Raw genomic sequence first — 11,331 nt, 5'->3', positions numbered from 1 at the left:
ATACTCTTCAATAATCTTCAATTGAAATTTATTTGGATGCATATATTTATTAGTATTTGGTATAAGTACAATAAATATGTAGTTTCAATGGCATGCAATCATTCTGATATTATCATAAACCAACTTACTTACCATGTATGAAATTAACAGTGCAACGAATGTCGTTTAATGGCAGAGCAAAACAATAATCTCTAGTAGGAATCACCATATAACCAATCCCATGAGGCTACCAAATTTAAACAAGAAATTAAGACATTGAGTATATTTAAGAACACGTGAAATTTATCTTGAAAACATCCAAGATGTTATAAGAACCCCCAACGATAGTCCATGTGCAACAAGAATATGCATAAGAACTAGAGCAAACCAATATTCCTCATTAGTTGCACAAACAAATATTACTCCTTCCTACCATCACTTTTCTTGAAGCACAAGAGCATCCCAGATTCTCAGTTGAGAGAGACAGAGAGAACATATCACAACACCCATTATTAGGAAATAAAATAAATATAATATTCAAAAGTATTAAGCTAAGAAGCAAGTGGATTTGGCCAACACAATTGAGACACCAACATATTAGGCCTTCATTCGAAAATAGTTGGCATATTTGAGCAACAAACAATGCCCAATTTATACCACAAATAAAAACCTACAACCTGCCCATGACATATCATGAAGAAAAGTTAGCTAAATCAGAACATAACATCAAATAACAATGGAATTATTCAATCACAAACCATCTTGCACAACACACTTTAATCCGCTGTAACCTAATTTCTTAAACTCAGTAAACTCACCCCACGATGCACATGACCTATTTAAGCTAAAGAAGGTAGATAGGATCAGTGAAAAAGTTTTTAAGTTGAAATTTCACAAACAACCGTTAGTCTCTTACTCAAAGGTTATAAGCAGGATCGACTAGTGAATCTTAGGACATTGTGCTAACATCCTTAGTTTGTGATTTATTCTAGAAAAGGAGTCTATCTCAACTCGGTCAAAATAGTTTTGCTAATAGTGAAAAATGTAGTTTCGACACAACTAAACATAAATTGCTATAATAAAGCAAAAGTAAAGAGAAAATGTTGAATGATATATAAACAAAAGTAATTGCACTGAAAAAGATAAATTGAATTGAAAAGATTTTAAAATTAAAATAAAGATTGGTATTTCATGTTCCATACATTCTCTCAGTGGAGACTCTTTTCTCTATAGGCTGATACTTTGAGTGCAAATTTAATTTTGTAGTAAAATAAACACCCTTAGTTCTAGAAATTAAATCTCTATATATACTAGTAAGAAATAACTGCTCTCAATGTTCAGATCTTCAGCTTTTGCCACGTAGATGCCTGCATGTATTTCCCTTGCATTTCCTCCACGTTTCCTTCATAACTTAACCCCAAAAACAGTTATTGTATTTGAATGTGATGTATGTGCGTCCAAATAACTACTTCCTCAACACATTTGCTGATGTCGAGAATCCTGACTATCGAGATGTTTCCATAACAAATCCAAAAAATGCCAAGTCCTATTTTTCCCTGTCTGAGACCTAACACAATGTAGAAATCATCAAATAAAGTCGACATGCCTTTTATTCTGACTTGTTTGCTGAGCCATTTTCCTTAGTCGAGAATCTCGACTAACAAATTGCCCCCCAAAAATGCATCTTTCGACGTACTGGCAGATATGGGCTTTTTTTACCTTTCAATGACATTATTCAGCTAGCGAGTTAACGTCACGATCATCATGACTTTCCCATCAACCGTCATTTCGAAACATGCGCTTCCCAGTATCCCATGACTCCCATCATTATGGCTCCGATTTCATAGGGTGGCGTGTCTGCATGCATCAAATCGTTTCGTTCTTTCTCTAAGAAGATGCCACGTGCCACCTACTTCGTGCCATTTTTCAATTGCAAACACTAAAAAGTCTTTTTCTTCTTTACTATAAATACCATTTCCTTTAGTTTTCTTCTCTTTTCCTTCATCGTTCCTCAGAATTTCTACTTCAAATTTCCTCAGTCTAAAATTTCTCATAAAACTCAGAATTACAGTAATGGCTTTCATCTCCAAATCTAAAAGTACTAAGGCTCCCAAAGACTCTCTCCCCATGGCCAACATGCTCTCTTCCGCTCAGGTGATTGGAAACCAAGAGTATGTTCCTGAACCTCCTAATTATGAAGAAAAGTTGTGCATTTACAAGTCTCAGGTAATAATCCCTTACTCTATCTCTGAGGAAATGTATGCTTTTATAGGTCCTATGTATGACCCTTCTGATGATCTTACCAATATGAAGAAAAAAAACCTTCTTACATTGGACAAAACCCTTAGTTAGCATTCTAGAGCCTTTATATTTAGAGTATATGACCACCACTTTATATGTCTTTCGTTCATCTCCCTCTACTAAGAAAAATGAGGATCACATCCTCTTGTTGAACAAAGCTGAGGGAAAAAGAGGGAATTCTGAAAAGAAAGGGGTATCGTCGACCTTATACAACTGTTACAAACTGGTCCCGCCTACTGCCAGAATATGTTGGTCGCTTCCTTGTACTTTTGGGAAAGCACAACTAACACTTTCCAACTTCCCTGTGGGATGCTGAAGCCCGCACTTTTTGATGTAGCGGCTACCACTGACCTTTGCCCTACTTGTGAGACCTTCGACCCCAATGAAAGTGATGAAGACACCATCAACTTTGATAGCAACCGTGTCAGCTTCAGTTAATACATTGAAGACTATCACATCACTGACGATGAAGAAGTTTTTGGCGAGGAGCACATTGATTTTCTCGCGTTGTGGCTATCAAGGTGTATCTTTTGTTATAGGTCCCTGAAGGTAACAAAAAGATACATTACTTTATCCAACCAAATCCATGAAGGCAAAGACGTTTGTCTTAGTAAATTAATATTAGGGTCCCTTTGTGAAACCCTTGGATTAGGAACTAAAGATTTAAGGAACATTCATCCGAAAGATGGCTTATTGTTATTTGGCTCTTTCTGGTTACTCCAACTCTGACTCAATGCCACTTTTGAGATTTCTCTGGATGACAAGCTTGCCAATGGAACTGAAGAAAACCTTAAGGACCGCTATGTCAAAGGAACACGTTTGAATTTATTGACTCTGACTAACAAAAATAGATCAAATCGAGAAGATTTCACTTCCTGATGCTTGCCAAGCGCTATCATTTTAATGTTACCATGACACCTTTTTCCAAAAGGACCCATGGGCCAGAATGTTTCACTCGAGAATTTCCAGCCACTGGTAAAGAAGGTTCGACCTTGGGTGTTCCAAGAAGGCGACCTATTGCTAAAGAAGATCTTGCTGATTCACAAAGATTCACGGGTCAAGTGGACACCTAATTAAGAAGGACCATACATTGTGGTAAGAGCTTTTTCTAGAGGTACTTTGATCCTCGCAACTATGGATGGTGACGAATTGCCACTCCCAGTGAATGCTGACATAGTCAAAAGATACTTTGCCTAAAAAAGTGGAATACAAAAGCCCGCTAAGTCGAAAACCTGAAAAGGTGACTTAGATAAAAATGGATATCTCGGTGGAAATAATTAGGGATAAAATCAAAACAATATGACTCACTAATTCGAAAACCCGAAAGGGCAATTTAGGTAAAAATGGGTATCCCAACAAACTGAAAACTCAAAAGGACGGTCCAGGAAAAAGTTAGGAATTTTTCTAAGGCAAAGAACGCAATATGTGAATCCATGTTACCATGGAAAGCTCTAGAAGATAGGAATCAATCCAACTGCTCTCCTTAGAAGCAAGGTGTTGAAATCTTCAGAAACATAAAGACTATAGCAGTGTTGAAACCCAATGGAAACTCAATAATTCTCATTGCCATTTTACTTTTTCTTGCATAATAATTACCTCTTCAAGGAATTTCATCCTCATGCATTATTACCCGTTTACGAGTCAAATCAATAAAAGAGAATTTTCTCATCAAATATGTGCCCAGTTATTTTTACTTTATTTGCTTGTTTACAAAATGTCATGATTTTTTTATAAACACTGCACTAAGACTGTGGTCAAATAATAAAAGCATTTGAATAAAATAGTAAATTGTTTTTTATTTTCAAAATTTCTAAAGGGAGATCTAAAGACCTCATCACACAAAAGACAAAATCATTTGTAGGTCGCTTGACCCTTTCAGCACAAACAACATAGTTCTCTTTGGAGCTTGCTCATACGTAGCTTGGCAGCAACAGATCCAACTTAGGGCACTAAAGACATCCACATCTTCTTCTTGATCATAACATCATCAAATTTCGAATTTCTAGAAGTCAAACCCACTAGATCCACCAATCTCCATTGGTTTTCTAAAATAAAAGTCTACCTTGTTGGCATCATCATAAAACCAAATCCAAAATCTCACCCTTGAAAAAGGGAAACCAATTCCATTTCTACCAAAATACAATCACCTATTTCCATTCCCACATGCATTGCATACATCATTCCGTGCATAACATTCCCGCCAAAATGGGAAGTTTCAAAAACAGAATCTTATCAATCGTCAACATTCCTATATAAATGCCATGCATCATTTCATGCATAACATTCCTACCAAAATGGGAAGCTTCATTACACAAAAACTCATTCTATCAATTACAACCCTACATGCATATCAATACATCAGATCATGCATAACATTCCCACCCAAAATGGAATATCATACACACAAAAATCAAGCATACATAACATAAATTAGGATCCATGCGTTTACGCTATTTTTCTCCCCAAGCAGAGGTTACCCTAAAAAGTCTCTTATATATTTTTCCCCTATAAAGCTTGGCTAGTAAACCTTCTTCCAAGGAAGTCTTTTTTGGTTATTTTCCCCCATTAGATGAACATTTGAGCTTTCTCTGCTGATTTTTTTGAAAATTTCAATTGTATCAAAAAAGATATTGTTATGTCGATTATCAAGGAGTCTTGTTTGTTTCATTTGAGGTTTATATGCTAGTTTTAAGAGGATCTTAAGTCTTATAAATTGAAAGTCTGTTTCATTATTGAGAAATTTCAATTATATCATAAAAGATATTGCTTTACCGATCATCAAAGAGTCTTGTTTGTTTAATTTGAGGTTTCTCTATTGATTTTTAGAGGGTCTTAAGTCTTATAAATTGAAATTATGTTCCATTATTGGAAAATTTGAATTATATCACAAAAGATAATGCTCTGCCGATTATCAGGGAGTCTCGTTTGTTTCATTTGAGGTTTCCCTGCTAGTTTTTAGAGGATCTTAAGTCTTGTAGATTGAAAGACGGTTCCATTATTGGGAAGTTTAAGTTATATCAAGAAAGATAATGCTACGCCAATTATCAGAGAGTCTTGTTTGTTTCGTTTGAGGTTTCTCTGATAGTTTTCAGAGGATCTTAAGTCTTTTAAATTGAAAGATTGTTCCATTATTGGGAAATTTCAATTATATCACAAAAGATACTCCTAAGCCAATTATCATAGAATATTTTCTGCTTCATTTGAGGTTTCTCTGCTAGTTTTCATAGGATCTTAAGTCTTATAAATTGAAAGAATGTTCCATTATTGAGAAATTCCAATTATATCACGAAAGATACTATACTGCCAATTATCAGAGAACCTTGTATGTTGCATTTGAAGTTTCTCTGCTAATTTTAAGGGGATCTTAAGTCTTATAAATTGAAATACTATTTCACTATTGAGAAATTTCAATTATATCATGAAAGATACTACTCTAACAATTATCAGGGAGTCTTATCTATTTTATTTGAAGTATTGTTTTACCATTTCTCATCAAACCTGATTTGTTTTAAGACAAAATTTTGGTGTCTTTTTGTATCTAATTAACTTCTACCCTGAAAGTATGAATACTGTGGCAGTTCATCTTCCCGGGTTTAAGGCAATTAGATAGGGGCAACTGTCATACCCCAATTTTGTCCTACCTAAATTGCATTGCATTTCTTATTTTCATTTGCATTAACATAACCATTTCATTTGGTCATGCCTCTTTTTTCCTAATAAGTCCAATAAAGTCAATGGTTTGTGATCCTTGATCAAACACTTTCATCTTTTTCATATCATCTAAATATTTTTTCATCTGCACTTTTCATTAGTTTGTTTTTTAGGAAGATCAAAATCAAAGTTTGACTTCAACCATGGACTTTCTTTAGAGACTATTTGCATCTTTTTTTACTTTTATTACTTTTAGTTTGTTCATTTGCCATGCATTGATGGTCAAGTTTTAGTTGGAAACTTTAAAAATAAAATGATAAGGCATGTTGTCTTTGATCAAGTTGGGTCATTATCTTTGTTTTGTTGAATAATTTGGGTTCTTTTTGTTAGACGATAGGCATAGATCTAGAGGGGGTGAATAGATCCCAAGTTAAAAAATTATTTGAAACTTTGATTTAGAATTTTTTTGGCGCGGAAGCAAGTTTCAAATATTTCCCGGTTCAAAATCGTCTAATTGAACCTTCTATTGAAAAGTCCGAATATGCGTAATAGTACCAATAGAATGATAATAATCCACAAGTAGATTAACAATTATTAAGCACAATTAATTGAATACTCTACAATAGTAAAAGTTTATCTCCAACGATATTCACACACATAAAACTAAGTCAAGCAATTTGTCAAACACTTGGTGTGCGAAAAACAAAGTTTGGAATTTTATATGGTGATTGTTGTTTTAAGAAATCTAATTACAACCAAATGGTTAATGATCAATACAACAAACATAAAATTCAAAATGTAATCAAAATTATGATCCAAACTATGTTGATTCGGTGATCAAAGCAATCGATAATTTATGCGTCAAAGAGAGAGAGAGAGAGAGAGAGAGAGAGAGAGAGAGAGAGAGAGAGAGAGAGAGAGAGAGAGAGAGAGAGAGAGGGGGACAGAGAGAGAGAGTATACAAGGATTTAATATAATAAATCTTACTTTGCAAATGTATCAATACAGAAGATGGGAAATCAAATCCCACAAACCATAGGTTTATTCTTGACTCTAGCACCTCCAAAAACCTTGATCAAAGATTGATCAATTCACCAAGAATGTCGCTTCAATTCACCCATTGTTGTTACTTCCTTGCATGACCTCCTTGTCTCAAGGCTTTCAACTGACTAAATTAATTCCAAACGCGCACTTGTTAAACCCAAGATTTGTCAACACGATCCACCATTTCACACTACTCCCTTGCCGACACACCTAGTCTCAAGGCTTTCACTCGATTGGACTCGAATTGTACAATCTTGTCCAAAACCTTCAAACCCTAAAGATCTTGAACGAAAACCCCACCTAGATTTTCTTATTTGAATCCCTCAAAGATCACAACTCAATATTCATGGTACATCAAACCTAATTGGACGTTATCAGTCCTAATCTAGATGACACCCAATCAAAAAATGATTATGTGTAGTTTGATTATGTGTATACATAGATTGAGTTGAAGATGATGAGATGCTTTAAAATCATGGATTCATGTAGGTTTTTCTCACTATAGAAACCTTACTAGAGAATGATGCATGTATGGAGTATTTATATGCATGAGAGATTTATGGCAAAAGGAAATGCAAAGAGGATAGAAAAATATGAAATTTTAAAGAAAAATATTGGATAGGTCGACCTATATAGGTTATGTGTCGACTTGTTCAATGCATAGGTCGATTTGTCCAAGGTCATGTGTCGACCTATGACAATCATGTGCTCTCTATATGTCGACCTGAAGACTCGGCACATGAAACAAAGGCCACCGACTTTAATACAATAACATATGTGTCAACCTATAGACTTCATGTGTCAACCTATAACTAATACAGTTTTTCCATAGGTCGACTTGTAGTTCTATGTGTCGACCTATAGCCATAAATTTTTTCCATAGGTCGACCTATAGTTCTATGTGTCGAACTATACTGCTATTTTTCATAAAAATTGATTTTTCATGCATGTTTAATGCGTGAGACCTTTTCCATCTTGTTTCCAAATAATTTTATGCTTCATAATGCTAAGATGCATATAGAGATTCATAGGATACCGTCCAATATATATTTACGCCAAAGTATCATAGTTTTGGCATCATATAAAATGCATCTAATGGAAGTTGTACTCACATACTCCCTCTTTTTTATGATGGCAAAACTTGCAACGATGCATATGCGTTTGCAATGAAAAGCACCCCCTGAAAGTATGTACCCTACAACAACTTCATTCATCTTCATTTTACTTCTCCCCCTTTGACAACATCGAAAAGAAGCAAAGCAAACAATGAGAAGAAACTAAAATCACACATAAACGAATATAACACTATTGCATCTCAAAAAACGCGACCCTTCGTGAGGCCCTCTCACACTCGCAGAAAAGATGTTCAAACAGAGTCGCCACTGAAATTTATTTATTCCAAAAGAGGAAAGGGAAAATATCAATAAAACCCACAAAAAACAACAAAAAAAGAAAATGGTCGTCGTAACCAAATTTGGGTTCGGGAGTCGATTATACAAGGGGAAGGTATTAGCACCCCTCACATCTGTTGTACTCAACAGGAACCACTTAGTTAGATTTGTGATAGAGCGTTATCTAATGTTAATTGTTATCTTTTATTTACTGAGCGAGAAAAAGAAAGGAAGAAAAGAAAGACTTTGGGTTTTTAATATTAATGTGCTTGACAAGATTTCACAATCCTGCTCCTACGTATCTTCAGGTGCTATGAAGAACTCAAGGCATACGTAGTTCTACCCAAAGAGAACTACTGGGTGGATTGCATTTAAAGAGAGTGATGCTTAGATCATATTTGAGCGATTAAACTTTTACTTGTTGCTCGCTCTTGGAGGCTAAAGTCTTTGTTTGTTTTGCATCAAAATGGATGTAGCATACTCTTTTCTGAAATTGTTTTTGGGGTTGCACAAGGGCGGAAAACAAGTTTGATTAGTTGAGTGTTTTTTTAGATGATGATTACTCGAATAACCGAGTAAGGCTACTCGTATTCAAGTGCTCGAGGAGAGGAATAGAAGGATCTAGACCATCTCCTTTTTCATCCGTAATTGTAAAAGGATTTAAATAAGGTTAATGTATTTTGGACGGACGATAAATACTCGAATAATCGAGTACGGCTACTCGTATCCAAGTACTCGGGAAAGGGAATGGAAGGCTCTAGACCATCTCCTTTTTCGTCCAAGTTTATTACGAAAATGAGTTTGACTTACGATTTGATTATGAAAAGAGTTTGGATGTGGCGGGGACTAAAAGTTTTTTAATGGCTGACAATATCTTGAATGGCCGAGTAAGGCTACTCGTATCTGTCGCATCTCGAGAAATACGATTCCTCGCGATGGTCGTGGAAAATATTTATGTTCGAACAGAGTCGCCACCGAACTTTATTTATCCCAATAAAGGGATAGGGAAATATCGATAAAACCTTTAGGAAATAAAATAATGGTCGTCGCAACCATATTCGGGTTCGGGAGTGGATTACGTAAGGGGAAAGTATTAGCACCCCTTACGTCTGTTGTACTCAACTGGAACCTTTTAGTTCTAATGTGTGTTTCATGTGTTAATTTATGTTTGTTTGTTATCTTTGGGTTATAAGATATTGAAAAATAGAAATGGATGAGAACCTCAGAAAGGGAAAGGAGAGGTTTTTTATTAGTGTGCTCGCGAAGATACAACAATCTCCTGCCTACGTATCCTTATGGTATAATAAGGAAATCAGAGCATTCGTAGTTCGGGGAACTACGGTTTGTCGGTGTTTTTTAATGAATAACTGTTTAGATCGCAGCCTAAAGGCTAAACGTTGGCTTGTCTACTCTCGGCGGAGGCTTAAGCACTAGTTTGTTGTGCGCATTAGAAAGGATTAAACAGTGTTCTTTCTGAAAAGAGTTTTGATCACATGAGGGGACAAGTTGGATTAATATGTTGGATATTTTGTTTGACTGGTTATGTTGATATGTTTTTGGTTGGATGATGATTACTCGAATAGTCGAGTAAGACAACTAGTATCCTAACAGTCGGGAAAGGGAATAGAAGACTCTAGACCACTTTCTTTTCATCCTTAATTATAGAAAGGATTTGATAATAATTAAGGTGTTTTAAATGGATGACGAATACTCGGATAACCGAGTAAGACAACTCGTATCCTAATAATCGGGAAAGGGAATAGAAGACTCTAGACCACTTGCTGTTTCATCTGAATATAAGATTGTGTATGGTTGATGTATTTTAGAACAGACAACAAGTACTTGAATTGCTGAGTAAGACAACTCATATCCAAGAATTTGAGAAGAGGAGTTGAAAGCTCAAAACCATCTCCTTTTTCGTATAGTTTATTAAGAAAATGATTTGATGAAATTGTATGTTTGCGGAAAAATGACAGTTGTTCGACTGATCGAGTAAGAGAACTCGTATTCAAACAATTGAGGAGTGAAATTGAAAACTCAAAGTCAACCCCCTTTTCATTTAGCTTATTGTGAAAATATTTTGATTTAATCGGGTTTGGAAGTTTGTAGAGAAACGACAATTATTTGACTGATCAAGTAAGAGAACTTGTATTCAAATAATTTAGGAGAAAAATTGAAGACTCAAAGTCATCTCCCTTTTCGTTTTATTATTACAAAAGGATTTGATTTGTTTGTACTTAAATGAATTAGAAATGACGACCATTCGACTAACCGAGTAAGAAACTCGTATTCAAATAATCGAGGAGAGGAGTTGAAAACTCAAAACCATCCCCCTTTTCATTTTCAAATGAAGTGTTGTTTAAATGTGATTAAATATTTTGATTTGGTTTGAATAAAAATACTCGATGTTGGATCGAGGCTTTGAATTTGTGTTTATGAATGAAATGAAATTTTTTAGTGAATCGATCACCTAATCGATTATTTAATAACCGAATGGGTCTCATTGTAAGGAAGCCCAAGAGTAAGCTATGTGGGGTTGATGGCGATGCTAAGAGCAATCGACTTACGAAGGTGTCGGAGATGGGCTCGATTGAATCGAGAATTGAGTTTTTTTCAAATGGTTTAATGATTTGATGATGAAATGGTTTAGGAAATGATTATGACATAAGTCGATTAATTTTTTTAATTAACAAAATCAATTGATTAAAATTTAATTAAACCAATTAATATAATAAAAATTAATTATCAAAATTATTTGATTAAATCAAATATTCAAGATAATTGAATTTAATCATAAAAAATTAGCTAATTTAAACAAACTTTAATTAATTAATTAATCTGATTAAAACTAAATCGACTTTAAAAATAATTGAAGCAAATTAACATACAATGTGCTCAAACAGGTTTATACACAACGACAATGGAATCAAAATGTCGTATGTAATGGACTGAAACATGGCGAAAT

Source organism: Lathyrus oleraceus, chromosome 5 (assembly GCF_024323335.1).
Source record: "Lathyrus oleraceus cultivar Zhongwan6 chromosome 5, CAAS_Psat_ZW6_1.0, whole genome shotgun sequence".
NCBI classification, from domain to species: domain Eukaryota; kingdom Viridiplantae; phylum Streptophyta; class Magnoliopsida; order Fabales; family Fabaceae; genus Lathyrus; species Lathyrus oleraceus.
The sequence above is the reverse complement of the archived record's forward strand: the minus strand, read 5'-3'. Positions refer to the sequence as shown.